Here is a 24,044-nt window from a genome sequence, read left to right on the forward strand (position 1 = left end):
AATTAAGTTGGGAAACAAAACATGTATTTTAAATTTCTTAAAGGAAAACAAAATATCAAACTGATTGCTCTACTAAAACTACTTTTTCACCAATAATGATCTTTAATGCCTAACCAAAAATAATATGCATTAGTTGGAATTAGACACAGTACACAGTGTGCCAGGAATCAGGAAGACCTGACTTCAAATCCATCCTCAGATACTTACAAGCTATGTGTGATCCTGGGCAAAGTCACCTAACCATTGTCTGCCTCAGTTTCCTCAAGGTAAAATGGAATAATAATAGAACCTACCTTGCAGGGTTGTTGTGAAAATCAAATGAGATAATATCTCTAAAGAGGCCAGCACATGCCTGGCACATAGTAAGCACTATATAAATGTTAACTATAATTATGTTATTATTAGATTTTGTTAAGGGCTAAAATTCTAGCTAAACTATCTAAAATATCTAATGAGTGGTCGCCAATAAATTATAAGCTTTAGCAAGAGTTAGGCTTTTAAGCATTTATTAAGGAGAATAAGAATTTGGTAAAGAGAGAGAGAAAGGCCTAGATTCCTATCTATTAAAGGGAGAGCACATTTCTAGCTCCCTTCTCCGCCAGAGTCCCCAGGAAAAAGAGTGAGACCGAGCGCCAGTCTCTTCCTTCCTCCTCCCACTAGCCCGCGTCACTTCCTGACGCCAAAGAAAAGACTCCTGGTCTTGCCCTCAAAGACCTTCGCTTCATGGGTGGAACTCTTCTACAGTAAGTCTCCAGCAGGTGGAGTCATTCCAATCGTTACAATTTTTAAAATTAAATAGTATCTTTCTGACCCATACTTAATTTTAATCAAAACACTCAGTTGATCTTCCTGAGTTCTCAACCATAATCTTTAAAGTTCTTTAAGCTTTTCTTTCACAAGGCATGATAAACAAGAATGTGGTATTTTGACAATAATTTTTCCTATATTGTCTAATGGCACAAATTATTAAATACCAGTGCTTAATGAGGGAAATTATGACATCTCTTTTCCTGTGAGTCTTCAAATATAGGCTATCCATCCATTACTGTTTAGGCAAAGTCTTGTCTAAAAGCAGAGGAATAGCTAAGACTCAAGGTGGCTCACTGTAATCCTGTCCATGGGTATGTTCTTATTCTCTTTTCCCTTTACCAATCTGCAAAATGATGAAGCAGGTCAAGAACTACAATTACCTGAAGAGGATAACTGTTGGAGCTACTCATCAAGCAACTGGTGCAGGAAAAAAAAAAAAAAACATTAAACAGTATTCTAGGGGCAGCTAGGTGGCGCAGTGGATAGAGCACCGGCCCTGGAGTCAGGAGGACCTAAGTTCAAATCTGGCCTCAGACACTTGACACTCACTAGCTGTGTGACCCTGGGCAAGTCACTTAACCCCAATTGCCTCACCAAGAAAAAAAGTATTCTAAAATGCATTAGTGCTAGGGAAGAAAGCCCCAGAATATAATATAAGCTAAAAGAGCAGATGGACACCTTTTGTCAACTTTGCTTTACATTTTTTTCTTTTTGAAAAGAAAAATGAAAGGCATTTAATTAAATGAAAATTGTTGTTGAATATTTTTAACTCCATGAGGAAAAAAAATCTTCATTTAAGGTTCTCATCTTTATAATTTTACATTTTCCTAGTTTCAAATATAAAATTCAACAAGTGCCTCCCAGGTACAAAGCAATTTGCTAGGCCCTGGGGAAAGAAAGATAAATAAGACATGCTCCTTGCTGTCAAGAAACCTAACTACCTAGTACCATAGACTTCATAGCATTATAAATACAAAGCTGAATTTTAAGAGATCACTGGATTCAACCCCAACATTTTTCAAATGAGGAAATGAAGGCCTAGAAGTTTAAATGACTTACCCAAGGCCATACAGGAAGTGGGAAAGCCAGGAATCAATCCAGGTCCTCTGACTAAACCCAGGACTCTTGCCACTGTACCACACTGGGATTAGAAAGGGATATAAATCACAGTGTAATCAATCAACAAGTATTTATTAAGCACATGCCAGACCCAGGGACTATAAAGACAACAATCAAACTTGTCCCTATTCTCAAAGAATTTATATATTGTCAGGGAAATCAGAATGACACCAGGAAGCAGAACAGAAATGTTTTTGATTCACTACAAAGTCATTTTCTCTTTGGAGAAAATACAAACAAGAAAGACACATGTGTTTCTTGTAGGCCTAATGGTATTCACCAAAAATTTTCCTTTTTTAAATAATGCTAAACCTTGAAGACTTACCAGTAATGTTATAATACCTATAAGAAAATTAAAGCTGATAATTTTGTATCAAGTTCGACAATGTAAAATACATCAAAATATTCTAATCACAAAAAAGACATTTTACTTTTTAAGGGAGCTCCCTTACATCTAGCATTACTCTTAGGAGATGAATTTTCCTATGACTAAAAGAAAACCTTAGATCACAAATCCATTATGACTCAAGCCAGAAAGAAATGAATCCTTATGCATTTTCATCTCTACATGCAAACTGCACATTTTCACATACAAAACAGATGAAGCAGTAAGGTGCCTACATTTCTTACCAGAACATGACACAGTGCTGATATTTTCATCAATAACCTGTTGGAAAAATAAGTACAAAGGGCCCAAATTGCCAATAGTCTTATAAGTCTTAAATATAAACTAAAGGAAGATTATTAGATACTAACCTTGATAGTAGCCCTTTTCCCCACAAAATAAGCCTATTTCAAATATATCAGATATTAGATTTCAAAGTTGTAGCCTTCTTTAGCCTTAGGATATCAAGTCAGTACAGATATCTGGACTGTGAACCTAAAAACGAAGAAAAACACAGGATTTATTGTTCATGGGCATTCTCAAGTAATCATTACAAAAAGGCTAAACTGTCCTAAAACTGTCCTAACTATAAATCTCCCTTATGCTTATGAAAAATTTATAAATAAGATAATTAATAATTTTATATAAAAAAACAAATCAATAAATATTTACTAAATACTTATTATATAAGGAATAGTACCAAGGTATTATGCTGCCACTGTCTTCAAAAGGTTTAATTAGGAAAGCAAGACATAGGTTAATCATAGAGCTAAATACCACACCTAGCTTAACTGCAATCTCATACATCTAGGACAGCGCTAAGAATCAAGAAATAAGCAAAAGTACTCTCATCAGCTACAAAGCAAATATCCATTCATTCAATAAATTAACATTTATTAAATACCTATTGTGTAAGAATCACTAGGCTAGGCACTGAAAGAAACAAAGTTTAAATAAAACATAATCCCTGCCATCATCAGAGTAATCACAGATAACTATCATACACAGTATTAGAAAGTGTAACAGTGTGCTGCACACAAAATGCTATAGAAATGAAATTCAGAGGGAACTTACTGATACCAAAAAGTCCACGCACTAAGCTCATGCATTCTATTTTATAGGCCAGTGCCTCTGGCTCTTAGGTAAAGCTAACTTACTTTTATTTTATACAATCAATCAACAAGGATTAACCAATAACTGACTGTTTCCTCAGGAACTGTGCTAGGAGCTGATGAAACAATTCCTAAGTGGAATAAGCTTACATTTTAATAGGGAAAATAATGAGTACATATAAAATATATACAGTATAAATAGAAAGTTAACAAGTACAAGTATATACAAAGTGATTAAGTACAAGATAATTTAGGAAGGAGAATACTAGTAGTTAAGGAGATCAGGAAAGGCTTCATGAAGATAATATCTGAGATGCATCTTTTTTTGGCCAATTAACTGATGTTTCTTTTCTCCCCTTTCCACCTCCCCCTCTACATTGAGAAGAAAAAAGAAAAGCAACTCTTCGAAGAAATATGAATAGTCATACAAATTCTCCCACTGACCACATCCAAAATATTTGTCTCATTCAGCACCTTAAATTCATCAATTGCTGGAGATGTGTAGCATGTATCATCACTGGTCCTTGGAACTGTAGTTGGTCATTAAAATTATCAATGTTTCTAAGTCCTTCATAATTTGTCTTTAAAATGTTGCTGTTATTGCATAAACTATTGTTCTGATTCTGATCATTTTGCTTTGTATCAGATCATACAAATCTTCCCATGTTTCTGTGAAACTGTCCCTTTTGTCAATTCTTATGGCATAACAGTATTTGATTACATTCAACTAAGCTACATCTTAAGAGGCAGAAAGGAACTCTGAAATGGAAGTAAGGAGATTATACCTTGCAGGCATGAGGGACAGCCAGTGCAAAGGAGCCAGTACTAGAACGGATTACCACGTGTGAGAAACAGAGGCCAGTTTGGCTGATTGCAGAGTATGGGAAGGGGAATAATGCCCAATGAAGCAGAAAAGATAGGATAAGGACAGTTGTTTTGGCCTTTAAGAGCTAAACAGAGGGGTTTTTATATTTTATCCTAGAGGCAACTAGAAGTCTGAATTAAGAAGGGAAGTCACATTGTCAGATTTGTACTTAAAGAAAATACTGAAGTGGTGACACTGGAGGCAGAAGGACCCATTAGAAGGCTACTGCAGTAACCAACAGCTGATAATGACAGCCTAAACTAAAGAGGTCCCTGTGTGAGTGGAAAAAAGGGGCTAAATGTGAGAGATTGTAACGACAGAAATGGCAAGAACCAAATGTATTCACAAGGTAAGAAAAAGTAAAAAAATTCAGGATGATGCCAAGATTTATAGACTTACAGACTGAGACACTTGGAAGAATGGTGGTACTTTTACAGAAACACTAAGGATGGAAAAGTGAAAGATCTATAGAGACAAATAATTAGTTCCGTTTTGGACATGTTGAGTTTAAGATGTATCTAGAGCAACCACTTTGAAATATCCAATAAACAACTGGTATTATAGGACTGAAGTTATGCTGGAGCTGGATGAATACACATGGGAGTCACCTACAAAGGGTTAAACCCATGGGACTGATGATATTACCAAGAGAGAAAGCATACAGGGAGAAGAGGGTCCACCATATGGTAACATGATGTGGCTACTCCACCAGCAAAGGATACTGAGGAATGGTCTGACAGGTGGAAAGGAAAATGTCATGGAAACTGAGAGAACATGCAAAGGGAGAAGGCAGTCAATCATGTCATATCTGAGCTGTGGGTACTTTGAGAAGAACAGTAAGTGAGAAAAGATCATCGGATCTGGCTATTAAGAGATCACTGGTGCTACCAGAAAAACCTGGAGAGACACGCATGAACTGAAGCAGAGAGTAATGTACTGTATACAAAACAACAGCATTAATGTAAGACGATCTGCTGGGAAGCATGTGGTTATCAAGCCAATGATCCAATATAACTCTGAAGAACCTAGGAAAGTTGCAGTACATCTACAGAGAAAGAACTGATGGTATCTGAAAATGCGCTTTTTTTTTTTTTTGACAATTTCTTAATCTGAAGTTTTGTTTCTGTTTCCACTCACAACCTAGATAAGGTAGAACTGTTTGCCATGACTACTCATGTATAATTTATGTTGAATTGTTTGAGTTCTTGGGGTGGGGGTGGGAGGGGAGGGAGGAAGAGAAGGTGGAACATAAAGTTTCAAAAAAAAATTGATGTCAAAATTTGCTTTTACATGTAATTTGGAAAATAAAAGTCTAAAATAAAAAATAAAAAAAGAGATCACTGGTAATTCTGGGGAATGTAATTTCAGCTGAGTGATGAGGACAAAAGTAACAATGCAAAAGGTTGAGGAGTAAATGATAAGAAGGGGAAGCAAGAGTAGACAACTTTCAAGGAGCTTGCTTGACAAAGAAAAGACACTGGACAATAGTTTGAGGGTATGGAAGTTTCTAGTGAAGGTCTTTTTGTTATTGTTGTTTAAGGACGTGGGAGATTGGGGCAGGATGGCAAGAGGAAAGAAACCATTGTAGGGGAAGAGAGAGAAAAAGAGACCAGACAGAAAGTGAAATCAGAAGATGATGACAACAGGATAGGATCAAGTGTACATGAAGAGGTGTTGGTCTTAACAAGAAATAGGGCTACCTCTATGTCAGAAACTCAGATAAAGTAGAAATTGATGTTCAAAGAATTTTGAGATGAAGAGAATAGCAAAGTAGAAGGAGAACATTAGAAGGGGTCTACGAGGCAATTAAAGGTAGCAAATTAAGTCACAATGAATGGTGACACCTAACATCAAAAAAGAAAAAAAATTATAAAGGAGAATATTTAGGGGGGGAAAGCACAACAAATTAAAGTCACTTATTCAAGGTAAGGAAAAATAACATGGTACCCTTCAGAAGAAACTACATCCCTCTCATGTGCTTCTCCAGTACTAGTTGCAACTGCTCTCATGTTCCATCCTTCAATGCCACCAGCATACATTGTGCCAAGAGGAGGAATAAACACACTTATTGGAGGCCCACTCAATACACTATATCACTCAGCCCAGAAGGTATCAAAGTCATCTCCTGGCATCCAAGTAACTGTATTTCTATGAACCTTCCATCTTCTCTAGGAGCTTGTGCCCTAAATTACTCTTTTTCATTCCCTCATCTTCAGTCTCTCCTTACCTACTGCCTCCTTCTCTGGTGCCTACAGCTTGTCCAGACCTCCCTCATTCATAAAAATCCTTCACTTAATTGAGGCTATTAATCAAATCCAACAATCATTTATTAAGCACCTACTATATGCCATACACTGTAGACACAGAAGTACAAAGACAAAAATGAACCAGTCCCTACACTCAAGGAATATACTATCAGGAAAGATGGCATGTGCATATAGAAAGATATACAAAACAAGTGCAAAGTAATTTGGGAAGAATGAAACAGGATCAGGAAAAACCTCTCAAAAGACACAGCATTTGAGCTGACTTTGAAAGGAAACTAGGTGTTCTAAGAAACAGAGATGAGAAGAGACTGCCTTTCAAGCACAAAGAACAACATGTACAAAGGCAGGGGAAATGGAATGTTGTGTATGAGGAACTGCAAACCCAGTTTGGTTGGCCCAGAGTGGAGGAGAGAGAGGTAGATTGGGGTTGGGCTGAGTTGTTTTAGATATGTTGAGTTTGAAATACCTACAGGATATTCAGTTCAAATTGTCCAATAAGCAGCTGGCAAGGTGGAGCTAGAGCTCAGGAAAAAGACTTCACCTGGATATATGAATAGCTCATTTTCTTCAAGAGACAGGCTCCTAAGAGTCTTTTTAACTCCACTTATTTACTATCTACTTGATTTTTGATTCTTGACTCTCTGAAATCTGGATTCCGACCCCACTACTCAAATGAAAACATTCTCTCTAAGGATCCTGCTAAAGTTCTGGCTTCATTCTCTCAAACCTGCCTGACCTTGTGACAGGCAGCCAAGCTCTGCCTCCTCTTTCACAACCCAGCCTATGACCTCAAGGATCATAAACTCTTAAGCTTGATACTGAAAGCCCTCCACAATCTGACTTTCATCTATCTTTCCAGACTTATTTTATATTATTTTCTTTCATACACTTGATATTCCAGCCAAATTGGCTTATTAACTGTTCCTAGAATTTAACATTCCATCTCCAGTTTCTGTGCCTTTGCATAGGCAAAAATAAAACAAAATTCCCTTTTTAGCTTTGCTCTCTTGGAATCCATAGTTCTCTTTTATTTTTTAGCTTTAAAAAAGGATGTTTATATGCTGAGTTTAATAGTTGATACAGAAGATACCACAAATAGATTGTCTTTTAAAGAACTTTTCGTTGCAATTTGGGGCTTTAGACATGATATCAAATATTTGTTCATGTAAACTCACAATGATTCCCCTAGATTGATTTTTTATTTACATAAAAAAAATATTAAAAAACAACAGTTTGAAGAAAGGCACTTCGGTGAAATAGTTTCTTTTTTTTTTTTTAAGTGAGGCAATTGGGGTTAAGTGATTTGCGAGGGTCACACAGCTAGTAAGTGTTAAGTGTCTGAGGCCAGATTTGAACCCACGTACTCCTGACTCCAAGGCCGGTGCTCTATTCACTGCGCCACCTAGCTGCCCCTGAAATAGTTTCTAGTGAAGGTCTTTTTGTTATTGTTGTTGTTTAAGAATGTGGGAGACATTTCATAATTAAACAAAATACACACTTAACAAAACTGTTTTTTTAAATCAGAAATTCATTATTTTAGAGCATTCTATAACTTTCTGATTTTCTTGTAACTTTTCACAAGAAAATATTCAGAAAAATTTATAAAATGGCATTACAGGGGCAGCTGGGTGGAGCAGTGGATAAAGCATCGGCTCTGGATTCAGGAGGACCTGAGTTCAAATCCGAATTCAGACACTGGACAAGTACTAGCTGTGTGACCCTGGGCAAGTCACTTAACCCCCCCATTGCCCTGAAAAAAAAAAAAGGCATTACAAAAGATTAAGAGATATAAAAACAGGACTTCTGCAGGAAATAAGACATTCTCACTGCTACAAGTCTTCAGTAAGCCAAACTTAAAAACCAGTCCAGTCCTTCAAAAAGATAAATGTAGTCTAGAAAACGAGAGCAACAATAGCAACAGCAATTCCAGGGTATACTACTGATTTTTCTTTAATAACAAAGAAAATTCATATAGAACCAATTTACAGTCAAAGTCAAGTGCCTCTCTGACCCAGACACCCTTCACTCTATCAGCCCACTGGACACTGCATTAGAGCCCCCAGCAGGGTACAGAGTAGCTGAAGTCTTCCACAGAAACCTAGAAAAAAATACCTCCAGTCTCACATCAAAATCTCAAACTATTTAAAACATGTTTAAACTCAACAAAAACATGCACAATTCAACATGTTTAAAACTGATCTCATTATCTCCCCCAAACTCTCCCCTCTTCCTAACTTGCCTATTACTGTTAAGAATGCTCTGATCCTCCCAGTCATAAAGACGCATAATGTATGTGTCATCATCAACTCTTCATTTTCTCTCACTAACACCACAACCACTCCCACCTCCAAGGCCTGTTCATTTTATTTTCATAAGAACTCTTACAGTATATGCCCCCTCCTCTCCTCTGACACTGCCACCACCCTGGTGCTGGCCCTCATCACCTCACATCTGAACTACGACAACAGTCTTCTGGATGGTCTGACCACCACAAGTCTCGACTTCATCTACCACCTAGCTGTCATGGCTTCCTAAAAGCATAGGTCTATCCATGTTCTCCACCCCCAGACTCAATAAACTCCAGTGGCTCTCTATTTTTTCCAGGGTCAAATATAAAATCCTACCTGGTATCCAAAGCCCTTCATAACCTGTCCCCCCCCCCTTCCAGTCTTCTTACATCCTATACCTCCACATTCTCTACAACCCAGTGATACTAGCCACTATGATATCACTCAAACAATGCACTCCATCTCCTGACATTTTCTCTCACTGTCACCCACACATGGAATGCTCTCTCCTCATCTCTCCCTCTTGGTTTCCTTGGCCTCCTTCAAATCCCAGCTAAAATCCCACCTACTACACTACAGGAAGCTTTTCCCAATCCCCCTTAATACTAGTGCCTTCCCTCTGTTGATTATTTCCAATTCAACTTGTATAAAGCTTGTCTGTATGAGCATGGGTTTTGGTATGTAGTCTTCCACACTAGACTTTCTTTCAATCTCCACTGCTTAGCGCAGTGCCTGGCACATAACAGGTGCTTAATAAATGACTAATTGTCCTTTTCACTATTTGTATTTGTCTTGAGCTCTCTGTAGCATCTAACAGTGTTGATCACCCTGTCCTGGATATCCTCTCTTCTCTGAGTTGTCATGACCCTGCTTCCTCCCTGTTCTCCTCCTATCCATTCAACCATTCTTCAGTCTTCTTTGCTGAATGTCCCCAAGATTCTATTCTGTACCCTTTCTCTTCTCTCTTTATACTATCTCACTTCATCTCCTCAGCTCCCATGGGTTCCATCATCATCTCTATTCAGATGTCTTCTGGATCTATATATTCAGTCCCAATCTATCTCTTGAGAAAGTTGGACATCACCAACTTTCTTTTTGAGATATCTAAACAGGATGTTCTGCAGACATCTCAAATTCAACATGTCTACAACATAATTCATTAACTTTCCTTCTAAAGCCTCCCTCTTCCCAACTTTCTTATTACTATTAAGTACACCACTATTCTTCCCAGTTACCCAGGCTCACAACCTCAATGCCATCCTCAACTCTGCTAATTTAGCAGTCGCTTCACACAGCAAATCTGTCAAATCTGTCATTTCCACCTTTAAAACATTTCTCATATATGTGCCCTGCTCTCTACTCACAGTCACAACTTTAGTTCAGGCTCTTGACAGGACCACTGGAATAGCCTTCTAATTGGTCTACCTGTCTCAAGTCTCTCCTCACTCTGATTCATCCTCTACTCACCTACCAAGGTGATTGATATTTTTTTTTCCATTTGTTTTTTGGTTTTTTTTTTAGTGAGGCAATTGGGGTTAAGTGACTTGCCCAGGGTCACACAGCTAGTAAGTGTTAAGTGTCTGAGGTCGGATTTGAACTCAGGTACTCCCGACTCCAGGGCCGGTGCTCTATCCACTGTGCCACCTAGCTGCCCTGTGCCACCTAGCTGCCCAATATTTTTTTTAAAGTGTTGGTTTGACCATGCCCTCCCCTTAATGAGCTCCAGTGTCCATGATAAAAAATAAATTCTGTGCCTTTCTTTTATCTCACCCCAGATGCATCATAAAAATTAGACAGAAGGTGGCACAGTGGATAGAACACCAGCCCTGGATTCAGGAGGACCTGAGTTCAAATCCAGTCTCAGACACTTAACACTTACTAGCTGTGTGACCCTGGGCAAATCACTTAACTCCAATTGCCTCACCAAAAAAAAAAAAAAAAATTTAGACAGAAACACTAGGATCAATAGAAAGGAAGAGCTATTCAAAAGCAAAAGCTGGATAACTCCCCCAGGGATACTATAGCAGGTATTGTTGCATTGAATAAATTGAACTTCTTTAAAGTTCCTTCCAATTTAAAAAATTCTGTAATTCACATGATTTTGTGTGAACGCTGATCCACAGAATGGCTCTTCTAGAGACATGTGAATGAGAAATACTACAGATGATGATGTGCATGTGATATTGTTGTGACTGCAAACATACAGGCTGTTCCAAAAAATCTGGGTGGAGTTTTGAGGTAATAAAGCTTAGAACTGCACTGGGACTTTTGAAACACTGTATATATAAATATAAATTACATATGTATCTATGCTTAACAAATAATAAGTCATTGTAAAAGATACATGTTAATTCTAGTCCTAGAATTCACAGTAGCAAATTAAGAAATGTTATTCTGGGGAATTAGATATTTTGACATGAAATATATCCCTGTACAGCAAAAATACATTTGGAAGTAAAGAAAGAAGAATGCCTTTAATTTTTCCTTTCTGGGTGCAGGTTGTTGCTGTTGTTGTTTGTCCTTCATTCTCAAAGAGGACTATGACACTGGGGTGATGTCACGACTTTCACTGAACTGGATTTAAGTGAGGGAAGGCTGTGCAAAGTCACCAGCTTCACACTCTCCTCCAGAGCCACCTGGGTCCAGTAGCAAGATATATAATATCAGAATGACTTGAGGATGACCTGGATGTTTGAGGCAATTAAGGTTAAGTGACTTGCCCAGGGTCACACAGCTAGTGTCTGAGGTCAAATTTGAACTCAGGTCCTCCTGACTTCAGGGCCAGTGCTCTATTCACTGAGCCACCTCACTGCCCTTGGGTGCAGGTGAATGGAAAGAGAAAAGGTTTCTTAATTAAGACTGCAGTTTACACAACTCTAGTAGTCCCTCCACAGACCAACTATGAAACGTTAAGATTTTAAATAAGGTCTAAGTAGGAATGCCTAAAAATAACCTGACCAACTAAGCTACTACAGACTGTTCTCAAGCTCCTGCTCTCCTCCCACTGTACACACACTAATATGGACAACATTAAGAGCCTAAGATGGTTTCTAAAGGATGAGGTAAAGCCAATACTAAAGCCATCTTCAGGAGAAATGAAATAGAATAGAAACAGCAGCTGAGCACTTCTAAATTCCAGGCCCACTGAAGAAACAGTGCCAGTATGATACCTGTCCAAAGGCGAACAATGCAGTAGAAAGAACACTGGCTCCAGAGTCAAAGCACCTGGATTCAAATATGACTCTGGGACTTGGAGTAAGGTTACAGGGGCCACAGCTATTTTATATGGATCCATGATCTTCCTCTGGAAAATATAGATCATGATTTCATGGTTAATGCTAGCTTCCTCATAAAAGTTACTAAGACGTCCTCTATGTCACAGTCAATAATATGCTCTAAGAGCGTCTATCATCAAAACAGAGATGTTAGTACAAAGACAGATATGAACTAGACTATTGCAACAGTTTCCTGACTGGTCTCGGCTTTGGTTCTCATCACTTCAATCTGTCCTAAAGCCAAAATAATTTTCTTTATGCACTGATACACCTCAAAAATAAAATGTGAATTTTTAAAGCATTCTACAATCTAGCCCCAAACGACCTTTTTAGCATTAATGGACATTTTTGTGCCTGGCCTCTGCTCCTCACTCATGACATTCTCTCTCCCATTCTCATGCCTTTGCCCGGACTGTCCCTCGTGGCTAGAAAGTGCTCCTTGACTGACTTCTGCTTCAGAGTCCCTTTCTTCCTTTCAGATGCAGCCCAGGCACCATCATCTGCATAAAGCCTTGCCTGATCCCCTAACTGCTAGTGTTCTCCCTTCCCAAACATTTCTATCTAATTACTTAATTTTACATTTATGCTTTAAATATTTTTATATGTACATATTGTCTCCCCTATTAGAACATAAGCTCATTGTTAGTAGGGTATGAAACATGCTAGCCACCTGTGACAGAAAGGTAAAGGACTCAAGAGTACAGAATGAGATATCAATATAGATAAATGTGAGCTAGACAATGCAGAACTTTGTTTTGTTTCCTTATACATGTTTGTAACAAGAATTTTATTTTTCTTATTTTTAAAAGATACACAAAATAAAATTACTACACATTAAGTAAATCCAAAAAAGCAGTTAACTGCAATCATGCTAACAAAGCAAAAACAAGCATTCAAAACATAAAAAGGAACAAGTAAGGAAATAACATTATACTGAAAGGAACCAGAGACAACAAACCAATATCAATAATAAGTTTATTTGCTCCAAAAGTCTTAGGATCTAAATTCACATGGTGAATATTACCTGAGCTACAAGAAGACAAGAGTTTTCAGTGTCTCTCCCTCACTTCTGAATAAATCTAATTAAAAGATAAAACAAAAGGGAAAATACAGATCTGAACAAATGGCTGAAGAAGCCAGACTTAAAAGCCTTATGGCACCTTATAAATAAGACTACAAATGAATATAAATATTTCTTAGCACCTCATGAAATATTTTACTTTTGACCATGTATTAGGGCACAGAGATATTCTAAACAAATGACAAAAGGTGGAAATAATAAATACATCCTTACAGACAAAATGCAAAAAAAAAAAATAGTCATTGGTTCAGGGGCCACAAACAAAAGACACTCAAACAGAGATTTAACAATGAAAACCTAAATAATGAGTGTGTCAAAGAACAAATCATTGAAGAAATAAATGTGTATAAGAAAATGAAGATGAAAAAACATACCAAAATGTTGAGGGTGTAGGTAAAGCAGTCCTTAAATAAACCTGAAATAAGCATAAAAAGAAGATATTATAAATTAGAGGAGAGATAAATTGGAAGTGAAAAGACTATACAAATGATAAATAAAAGTAAAATCTACTTCTTTGAAAAGACTTTTGTGATAAACCTTGAGCTAATCTGATTTAAAAGGGCAGAAGATCAAATCAAAAAAATAGCAAATGAGCAAGGTGAAATCACAACAAAATCAGAAGAAATTAAAAGAATCATAACATTATGCACAGTTAAAATGCAAACACTTTTAATAAAGGAATACCTTCAAAAATATAAAACATTCCGGGCAGCTAGGTGGTGCAGTGGATAGAGCACAGGCCCTGGAGTCAGGAGGACCTGAGTTCAAATCCAGCCTCAGACACTTAACACTTACTAGCTGTGTGACCCTGGGCAAGTCACTTAACCCCAATTGCCTCACTAAAAAAAAAAAATTTTTAATTAAAAAAATATATATATATATATAAAACATTCAAACTTTCAGAAGGCCACAGAGAAATTCTCAATAATACAATTTCAGAACAGGAAATATAGATAGTTTTAAAAATGAGAGGAAATGAGGAGAAATTTATCAACTTTTTAAAGAACAGTAACAATACTTTATAAACTATTCTCAAAAACTAAGAAAATACCCTACTAGAATCCCTTTATGAGACAGATATAGTCCTTAATACCTAAACCAGGGGAAGATACAATACATAAAGAAAACTACAGGCCAATATCAATGAATATTGACTCAAAAAGTTTAAACAAAAACTTGTCAGACTACTTCAATTTATCCTAGTAATCATTCATTATGCCCAAGTTGGATTTATACCAAGGATGCAAGGATGGTTCAACATTTTCAGGAAAACAATCAACATGATTAATAATGTTAGAAACAAAAACATCCAAAACCACATAAGCATCTCAAAAGATGCAGAAAAAGCTTATCATAAATTGCAACACACTCTTATGCTAAAAACCCCACAAAGAGTAGGCAAAGAGGAACATTTTTTAATATCATAAAAATTATCTAGATAAACCCCAAAGCAAACACCACATGCAACGCTAAAACCTTTCCCAATAAATAGTGGAGTAAAGCAAGGATGTCCACTCTCTCCACCATTATTTGATAGAGGTCTAGAAATGCTAGTAATAGCAATAAGAGAAGAGAAAGATATTAAAGGCATAAATATAGGTAAAGAGGAGCTAAAATTATCAAGCAATCAAAAAATATTTACAAGTGCCTACTATGTGCCCGGTGCTGTGCTGAGCTGATGATATGATGGTATATCTTGGAAATTCCTAGGAAATTAGCAAAGATACTAATTGAGACAATAGTTTCAGCAAAGTTGCAGGCTAGCAAACAAACCCTCAAACATCAACTACTTTTCTATAGAATTTCCAGACCTCTAACAACGTTATAAAGCAGCAGTCATCAAAACCCGAAAAGATTAGACAAGGAAGAATCAGAAACAAGAGAATTCAATAACCCATTATTTGAGAAGTGGAAAACATAAATTACCTAGGGAAAAATAGTCTTTATTTGATTTTTTAAAAACTGAGAAAACAAAAGCTTTAGATACTAGTCTTAGACCAACACCTTATAGCATCTTCCATAATACATTCTAAATGGATACATGACCTTAATATTACGATCAGAATATTAAAAAATCAGAAGATAAGCAGATCACATACCTCTCACAGTTATGGGGTTGGAGATGTATTCTTAACCAAACAGTAAATAGAGGCAACTACAAAAGATAAAAGAGAGAACTCAGATTACTTGAAACTGAAAAGCTTCAGCAGAGACAAAATCTGTGCACTTAGGATAATTAAGCAAGCAAGTGAATGGGGCAGGGGAATCTTTGTATAAAACTGCTCTGATAAAGGTTTGGTATTCAAGATATATAAACAAACACACACACACACACACACACACGCACCCACGCGCACACACACGCGCGCACACAACTAATAGCCATTCCCCAATAGATAAGTGGTCAAAAGACATGAATAAACAGTTCTCAAAAGATGAGCTGTGAAATATCTACAACCACATGAAAGCATGTTCCAAATTACCAATAAGAGAAATGCAAATCAAAACATCCCTGTGACGGCACTTCACACAGTGAAAACTGGCAACGATGATTTTTTTTAAAATGGTAATAATGTTGAAAGAACTGTGGAATAACAGGCACACTAATACATTATTGGTGGAGCTGTATAATAGAACCATTTTGTAAAATAATCTGAAATTATGCAAATAAAGTGACTAAGATGCCCATACCCTTTGAACTAGGGGCTCCATTACAAGGCTCATACGCTAAGGAAGCAATTGATAAGAAGCCCCCATAAAAACCAAAATATTTATAGCAGCACTTTTTGGAAACAAAGTATATGTCCATCAATTGGGAAATAGCGAAATGAACTGTAGTACATGAATGTATTAGAATACTACTATGTTGTAAGAATGATTAATGTAATGAATAGAAAAATATGGATTTACATGAACTGATACAGAATGAAGCAGAGCCAACAAAACAATATACACAACTATAACAACATAAATGGAAACAACCTCAGACACAGCACAAAAGTAGATGCTGCATAATTATTTTTTTAAAAAACATGGCTTGGGGGGCAGCTAGGTAGTGCAGTGGATAGAGCACCAGCCCTGGATTCAGGAGGACCTGAGTTCAAATCCGACCTCAGACACTTAACACTTACTAGCTGTGTGACCCTGGGCAAGTCATTTAACCCCAACTGCCTCACCAAAAAGCAAACAAACAGAAAAAAAGCATGGCTTGAAAGAAAAGATACAAGAAGATACTGTCTACCTCATCCCCACCACCCACACCCCACCCCACTCCCAGGGATGGGAGATACAAAAACGCTCCACATTGCACTTATTTTCAGACTTTTAAAATATGTTGATCAAGAATACTGATATTTTACTCCTCCCCCCTTTAAAAAGTATCTGTGTGTATACACACACACAGATACATATATAGACATATATACAGATACATATACACACACATATATGGTAGCTAAGTGGTTAAGTGAATGGAATGCCAGACCTAGATCAGGAGGCCTCATCTTCCTGATTCAAATCTGGCCTCAGATACTTATTAGCCGTGTGACCCTGGGCAAGTCACTTAACTTTGTTTGCCTTCCTCATCTGTAAAATGAGCTGGAGAAGGGAATAGCAAACCACTCCAGTATCTTTGCCAAGAAAACCCCAAATGGGGTCACAAAGGGTCAGACATGACTAAAAATTACTGATCATTTGTTATATGGATTGGCTCTCTGGGAAAGAGAAGGTGAGAGTTTCTGGAGAACTAATTTGATATAGAAAACAAAAAGGCATCAATAAAACATTTAATTTTTTAAAGTTATATGTAATACAGATTAGAAGTTCATATTTCTGTCCTTGATACATGGAAATGTTCATGTTTCTTATGTTTGTCAGTTTCTGGCATATCACAGGTGTTTACTAAATTATTGAAAAATAACAAAAAATGAAAGCAGAAGTAAAATGATGTAATATTGTTTAAAATATATAATATCCTAGGAGTATAAGATTTACATCTGGAAAGCACTTCAGAGATCATTTAGTTTGACTTCAGTAGATAAAGTATCAGAGCCTGGAGTCAGGAAGACCTAGGTTCAAATCCAGCCTCTTCACCAAAAAACAAACAAACAAAAGGGGGGCAGCTGGGTGGCATAGTGCATAAAGCACCGGCCCTGAATTCAGGAGGACCTGATTTCAAATCCCACCTCAGACACTTGACACTTAGTAGCTGTGTGACCTTGGGCAAGTCACTTAACCCTCACTGCCCCACCAGAAAAACCAAAAAACCCAAATCCTGCCTCAGACATTTACTAGCTGTGTGACTCTGGGCAAGTCACTTAACCCTATTTGCCTCAAGCATCTGTAAAATGAGCTGGAGAAGGGAATGGCAAACCACTCCAGTATCTTTGCCAAGAAAACCCCAAATGGAGTCACAAAGAGTCAGACACAACTGAACTGAACTGAACTGGTTGAGGAACACTAGGTGTGGGAAGTCCTTTCACTAGTACTACATAAAGAGAGTCTGTTCTGTAAGGTGGAATCCTAGAGAGTTAGCTGCCTGAGGCACTCAGACTTACCTAGGCTTGGAGAAAAGAAGACTTTGGGGAAACATTAAAGAACCTAAGAACTTAGTTATTCCTATGGGACCATAATTACTGGCTACTGACTCTTATTGAATCAGTACTGACTTTTATTGAGTATTACTCCACTAAAGCTCAAGATCATCTAATGATCAACTACTACTAACCAGGTCTCCTACATCTACACTTGTGAAATTCATTTTTTAAGCCTAAGAAATTTATCCTTATTAAGTTCCATTTTATTCATTTCAGCCCAACATTCTAAGCTGAATTTTTTTTCCAGATCCTAGTCCTGTCATCCATACACTAATGATCACACCTAGCTCTGTATCACCTGAAAATGTGATGTGAATATGCCTTCATCTAAGTCACTGGCAAAAAACATCCAACAGCACAGAACATAAAATTCCTGGAGCATTAGCATAGGGAACTCCTAAATTGTTAATAACCGCTCTTTGGATCCAGGCATTCAACCACTTTTGAGTCCCTATAGCTATAATATAATTTAGTCCATATATCTCCATCTTTTTGTTAGTTATATCACAAGAGATTATGCTTTGCTGGCAAAAAAACAACAACCTGTCTTCCACTGAAATATTTTGTGATGACTACTTCCTTTTCCAGATACTTTTTAATCCCAGGTTTTCTGACACCAAATCCAGCACTCTTTCCAATGATAATCTCTCATCCTAATTATTGTTCATTTTAATATCAACCATAGGAACATTCCTTGTTTTTTTTTTAAAACTTTTTGAACTCTATTCTATTAACAAGTAGGTTACGAATGTAACTGTACCAAAAGTTTCTTTCATTAATTACTGTGAAAAGCATGCTAACTTTTTCCTAATACTACTACCTCACCAACCCCCTTTCAATCAGAATTAGGTCCAGTGTCGGGGCTTGACAAGGAAGACTGGCAATTAACATCTAACTTAGACCTTGTGGGAAAGAAGGACCTTCAACAGCTCGAGTGTATCCCAGGTGAGGGCAAAAGTAAAGAAAGGAAAGAAACGAAAGATGAGAACAAGGATAGAAAGTAGTCCAATCTGGCTGGACTTTAGACTACATGAAAGGGAGGGAAGGAAGGAGGAAAGAAGGAAGAGATAGTAGAAGGGAGAGAAGAAGGACAAGACAGAAGGAGTAGGGGAAAGAAAGAAATATTTATCAAGTATTATTTGCCAGGCACCGTGCTAAGGGCTTCACAAATGTTATCTCATTTAATCCTCACAACAACTCTAGGAGGTGCTATTATTATCCCAATTTTACAAATAAGGAAACTAAGGCAGAGGTGAAGTAACTTGCCTAGTGTCACAAAGTTAGTGACTGTCAGAGGCCATATTTAACTACAGGTCTTCCTGATTCCTGACTGGGGCAACTAGATGGTGCAGTGGAGAGATCACCAGGTCTGGAGTCAGGAAAATGGGAGTTCAAATCTCACCTCAGACACTTAATAGCTGTGTGACCCTGAGCAAGTCATTTAACCCTGTTTGCATCAGTTCCTCATCTGGTAAAGGAAATGGCAAAACACTCCAGTATCTTTGCCAAGAAAACCCCCAAGTGGGGTCACAAAGACTTGGACACAACTGAACAACTTCCTGACTCCAGGGCCAGCAGTTCTATGCACTGTACCACCAGCTACAATAATAGCTAACACAGACACAGTGCTTTAAGGCTTGCACAGTGTTTTATATTGTATCTCATAACACAATGATACTCGCACAAATGAGAATGTTAGGAATTTGTACTTTATTGTAGGTATGAAGTAGCCATTGAATACTTTTGAACAGAGAAGTGAAGGATCATAAAGCAAGGTGTTAGAAGGAAGATTACTTAGGCAACCATGCAGAAGATAGACTGGAGAGGGGATAGCCTGAAGACAGCAAGATCAGTTGCTATTATTACTACAGTCTAAATAAAGTAAGGGTCTTAATTAGTGTGATAGTGGTTGTAGTGAAAAGGAGGAAAAGGGCTATATATGTGAGATACTATGAAGGAAGAAACAGGACATAACAACTAATTGGATACATAAGAGAAGAGAAAGAAGTCAAGAGTGACTTCTGGATAGTGAGTATGGGATAAGGGAAGGCATGAAGTAAAGCTAACAAATGGATGAGACCAACAACCAAAAAAACACAAAAAAGAGATTTAAGAACAGCAGTGGAGATTATAATTAGGTTCACAGAAAAGAAACTAAGAATGATAAAAAACCAATGATCTGTTTATATGATTTGGGGAGGGACGGGACCTTAGATACCACTGGTGCCTTCATTTTACAGACTGAAGGCCAGAGAGATAATATGACTGGAATTGGAACCCAAGTTCTCTAATTCCAAAATTATTTCTTTCCACTACCAACAAAGAATTCATTCCCAACATGTATACAAATGCAACCCCAAAACAATCTTTAAAGAAATAAAGAATGACAAGTAATTGGAAAGATGATTCATTGGCTCCTGTTTGGAATATAGCAATAGGACCAAAATTCTAATCATTCACAGAGTTTGTATGTTATCAAACTCCCAAAGAGAGATACATTATATAACTGGACAAAAAACTAAATTCATTTGAAAGAACAAAAGGTATACAATCTTCAAAGGAGAAAAAAAGTGGAAATGAAGAAGCAACAGCACTTCTAGACTTCAAATTATATTACAAAGCAGTATTTATCAAATCTATTTGGTACTGGTTTTTTTAAAATTGAAAATAAAAACAGATCTGCGGAACAGATTAGATAAGTATCAGAAACAACTCAACTCAGTGTTCAAAAAATCCAAGAACATAAATCATAAAACATAAATCACACACACAAAAAAACCTCTCTGTGAAAAGATTTTTCAGAAGACTGGAAAACAGTTTAGCAAAAATTTCATTTAGAGCAAACCAACATCTGATACCATATGCCACAATAAACACAAAATGCATACATAACCTGAATACCAAAGATCACACCATGAAAAATCACAAGAGAACTAGATCAGGTATATTCAGTTACAGCTAGGGAAAGATACCTTAACCAACTAAGACATATGGGTGGTCAGAAAGATAAAACAGGTCATTTCAATTAAGTGAAATTTAAAAGCATTTGGACAAACAAAATCAACACAACTAAGATAAAGGAAGAAAAAAATCTTCAAATTAAATTAAATATTTGATAAGGGATCAGATAGCAAGAAACATAGGGAACCAACATACAAGACAGAGCCAGTCTCCAATAGGCAAGTAATTAAAGGACTTGAACAAACATCTCTCTAAAGAATTACAAACTATTAACAACAATATGCAAGAATGTTCTATGTGACTAATAATGGAAAATGCAAATCAAAACAACTGAGGTTTTACTTCAAACACATCATATTGTCAAAGATGATAAAAGACTGAAAGGCAATGTAAGAGGGGCAGTGGAAAGAAAGGCAAACTGCTAGAACCCTGAGTTGTTGCAAATATCAATTTGAAATGACTAATACATCTATATTCTTTAACCTAAAGATCACACTGCTAAGTATATACCTCCACTACTCAAATGAGAAGGTCAAAGACATAAAAATCCTATATATTCCAAAATAGTCATAGCAGAACTTTTTGTAGAAACAAAGTTGATGCCCATCAACTGGCTAACAACTAAACAAATTATAGAAATGTAATGGAATATTGCTGCTCTCTAAGAAATAATAAACATGAAGAATTCAGAAAAGCATAGGAAGATGCAACTAAAGTAGACATTACCAGGAAAACAATACACCCCCAGTGAAACTAAATACAATGAGATTATGATCATACTTGACCTTAAAGAACAGATGAGAAAATGTGTTTCCCTCCTCTTTGCAGAAGTGAAGGCATAGAAGTATGGAACACAGAATATCCCTTCACACTTGGTTGTTGAGTGAGATTTGTAAAACTGCTGGTTTTTCAGAGGACCTGAGTTCAGGTCAGGCCTCGGACACTTGACACTTACTGGCTGGGTGACCCTGGGTAGCTCACTTAACCCTCAGTGCCCCACCAAAAAAAAAGAAAGAAAGAAAGAAAAGAAAGAGAAAGAAAGAAAGAAAGAAAGAAAGAAAATTAAGCTATCAATAAACAAAATGTATTTATTGATTTAATTAAAAATGAGAGAAGGTTCCAGAGAACTAAAGATGAAAGACATCTCCCAGCTCTCAGCTGAGAGGTGAGAGACTAGGAATATCAAATGTTAAATAGTCAAATGTTGTCTGGTTGTGTGACAAGGGAAGATTCAATGGAGAGAGGAAGGAGTGAAAAAGACAAGGGGGAAATGACTACCATAAAAACAAAAAGCTTAAAAAAAAAAAAAGAAAAGAAAAGAAATAGAACAGCACGGCGTAGAAGAGAAACCAAAAGAGAAGAATTACAAGAAGGAATGGGCAACAGTGTCAAGTTGCTCAAGGCTCAAGGGCCAGTAGGAGGAAAACCCCATGAGACCTGTCAATAACAGGTTAGGGGTGACCCGTAAAAACATTTTAAGTAAAGCGTTGGGAAAGAAACCGGACTGCAGGTGGTGGGCGGGGAAGTGAAAAGACAGGGGAGGGGGGGGGGGGAGAGAGACGGAGATGCGGCTCAAGGGGTAACCAAGCGGAGACTTTTTTCAAAAGTTGTTTGTTTTTAAATGCTGGAGGACTACAAGCGAGGGAGACGCCGTTAGATTCAGATGATTAAAAGGGGCGATCCGTGGAGTGAAGACCCCACCTGCTGACAGGTGGAAGGGTCACCCTTGAGCGAGGGAGGGATGAGGGACCCGATCCTTTTCCAGATGTGTAAACCGAGCCCCAGAGCGCTGAGCTGGGCTAAAGGAAGGGGGGCCCAGAGTGGCTCATGAGGTGACGCGGCAGAGCCAGGGGTGCCCCCCGAGTCTTCGGCCCCAAAACCACGGAACTGTATCGTCTCCCCGGGAGAGAACCCCGGGGGGCGGTCACGGATGCCCATGGTGCGGGCCCTCGCCGCCTCTCCTCCCCAAAGCCGAGGCGGAGCTCGAGGCGGCGGGGCGGGGAAGGGGCTGGAGGACCTAGGCGGGAGGACCGCCGCGCTCCGTCCGTCTGTCTGTCTGTCTGCCCGCTCACTCCCTCCTCCCCACGCAGGCTCTGGCCTCTTAGCGAGAAGAGCAGTGCTGTGGGGGGTCGGGGAGGGTACGTGGGGCGCTGCACTGGGTACAAAAGGGCGGCGAGCCGGGGGAGGCCCGGAGCCCGCGCCCCACACGTGCAGCCAGAAGCCAGAGCAAACCGAGACTAGGTAGCTGCTTCCTCCCGGGCCTCGGGAGCGGGGCAGGCCCCGCCCCTTGGGCGGCGCGCGCTCGGGGGCGGCCGCGAGCCCCCCGCCGCGGGGAACGGATTGCCTGCGGGCGCCCGCTCGGAGCCGTCCCCGGGAGGGCCTCGGACCCCCGGGCCCCTTCCCGGATGACAGCCGGGGACGTCCCGCGGCCGCATAGGGGCCCCCTCGCGAGGTGGGGGGGTCGCTTGGACTCCAGTCTTCTACCCCGTCCCCTCCCCCTCCCAGACACTCACCTCAGCCGAGTCCCTCGCGGACTCCTTCCGGGCCGCAGCGAGGTCGGAGTTTGGGAGTCAGACGGGGGGGGGGCGGAGGGGGGAGGGGGCTTTTTTCCTTTTCCGGGGTCAGTGTGGCGGGGAGCGCCTGGGCTCAGTGAGGAGAGGGGCGGGAGGGGAAGGGGGAAAAGAAGCCATGGTCGACTTGTGCGAGCCCGAACTCTCCCCTAGGGGAAGAAGGAGGCTGCGTCGCTGCTGGCCGGCGCGCTCAGCTAGGCTGGGCCAGGGGATCGGCGGCGGCCTTGACGGCCCACTCGGGATTGGGCGCCCTCGGCAGGCTGACCCCACCCCCGCCGCTCTGCGCCGCAGCTCAGTGTTGGGCAGGACCTCCCGCCAAGCGGCCCCCCGCTGCGCCCACAGACCGCGCCGGCCCCGCTCTGCATCAGCACCGAGGATGCAGAGCTTGCAGGGACCGGCCCCCGCTCCCTCAGGTGGCTGTGCCCACCCCCTCCAAGCACTGACGAAAAGAGGGCAGGCCCAGAGAGAGACCTGGGAATCCGCCCCCCCACACCGCACATACACACACACACACACACAGCGCCCCCCAAGTCCAGCCAACCTCTCCTTACGGAGGAGAAAAACGAGCCCCCGACGCAACCAGAAACAAGGTCCTCCCGAGGGCAACTCCAGACCCAAAAAAGAGACGATCCTATGACGTCATTTGCGAACATCTTTTTAACGTCATAACTATCAGGCAGTCAGGGCGCTGGACCACTGGAATCAGAAAGACCCGC

General features: G+C 39.3%; 1 protein-coding gene across 1 annotated transcript in view; it reads right to left on the reverse strand.

Annotated features, from left to right (window-relative positions):
- Positions 1-23,400, reverse strand: part of LOC122745955 (DBF4-type zinc finger-containing protein 2-like) — an 84,987-nt gene extending 61,587 nt beyond the window's left edge. Inside the window, exons 1-8 of the mRNA XM_043991419.1 lie at positions 23,272-23,400; positions 15,302-15,357; positions 14,855-14,908; positions 13,577-13,617; positions 13,146-13,200; positions 2,686-2,809; positions 2,560-2,596; positions 1,870-1,951 (exon numbers count right to left, since the gene is read on the reverse strand). The gene's annotated coding sequence lies outside the window, so the exon portion shown is untranslated. The remainder of the gene's footprint in view (positions 1-1,869; positions 1,952-2,559; positions 2,597-2,685; positions 2,810-13,145; positions 13,201-13,576; positions 13,618-14,854; positions 14,909-15,301; positions 15,358-23,271) is intronic.
- Positions 23,401-24,044: the final 644 nt, after the last annotated feature.

Source organism: Dromiciops gliroides, chromosome 3, assembly GCF_019393635.1.
Source record: "Dromiciops gliroides isolate mDroGli1 chromosome 3, mDroGli1.pri, whole genome shotgun sequence".
Classification (NCBI taxonomy): Eukaryota; Metazoa; Chordata; class Mammalia; order Microbiotheria; family Microbiotheriidae; genus Dromiciops; species Dromiciops gliroides.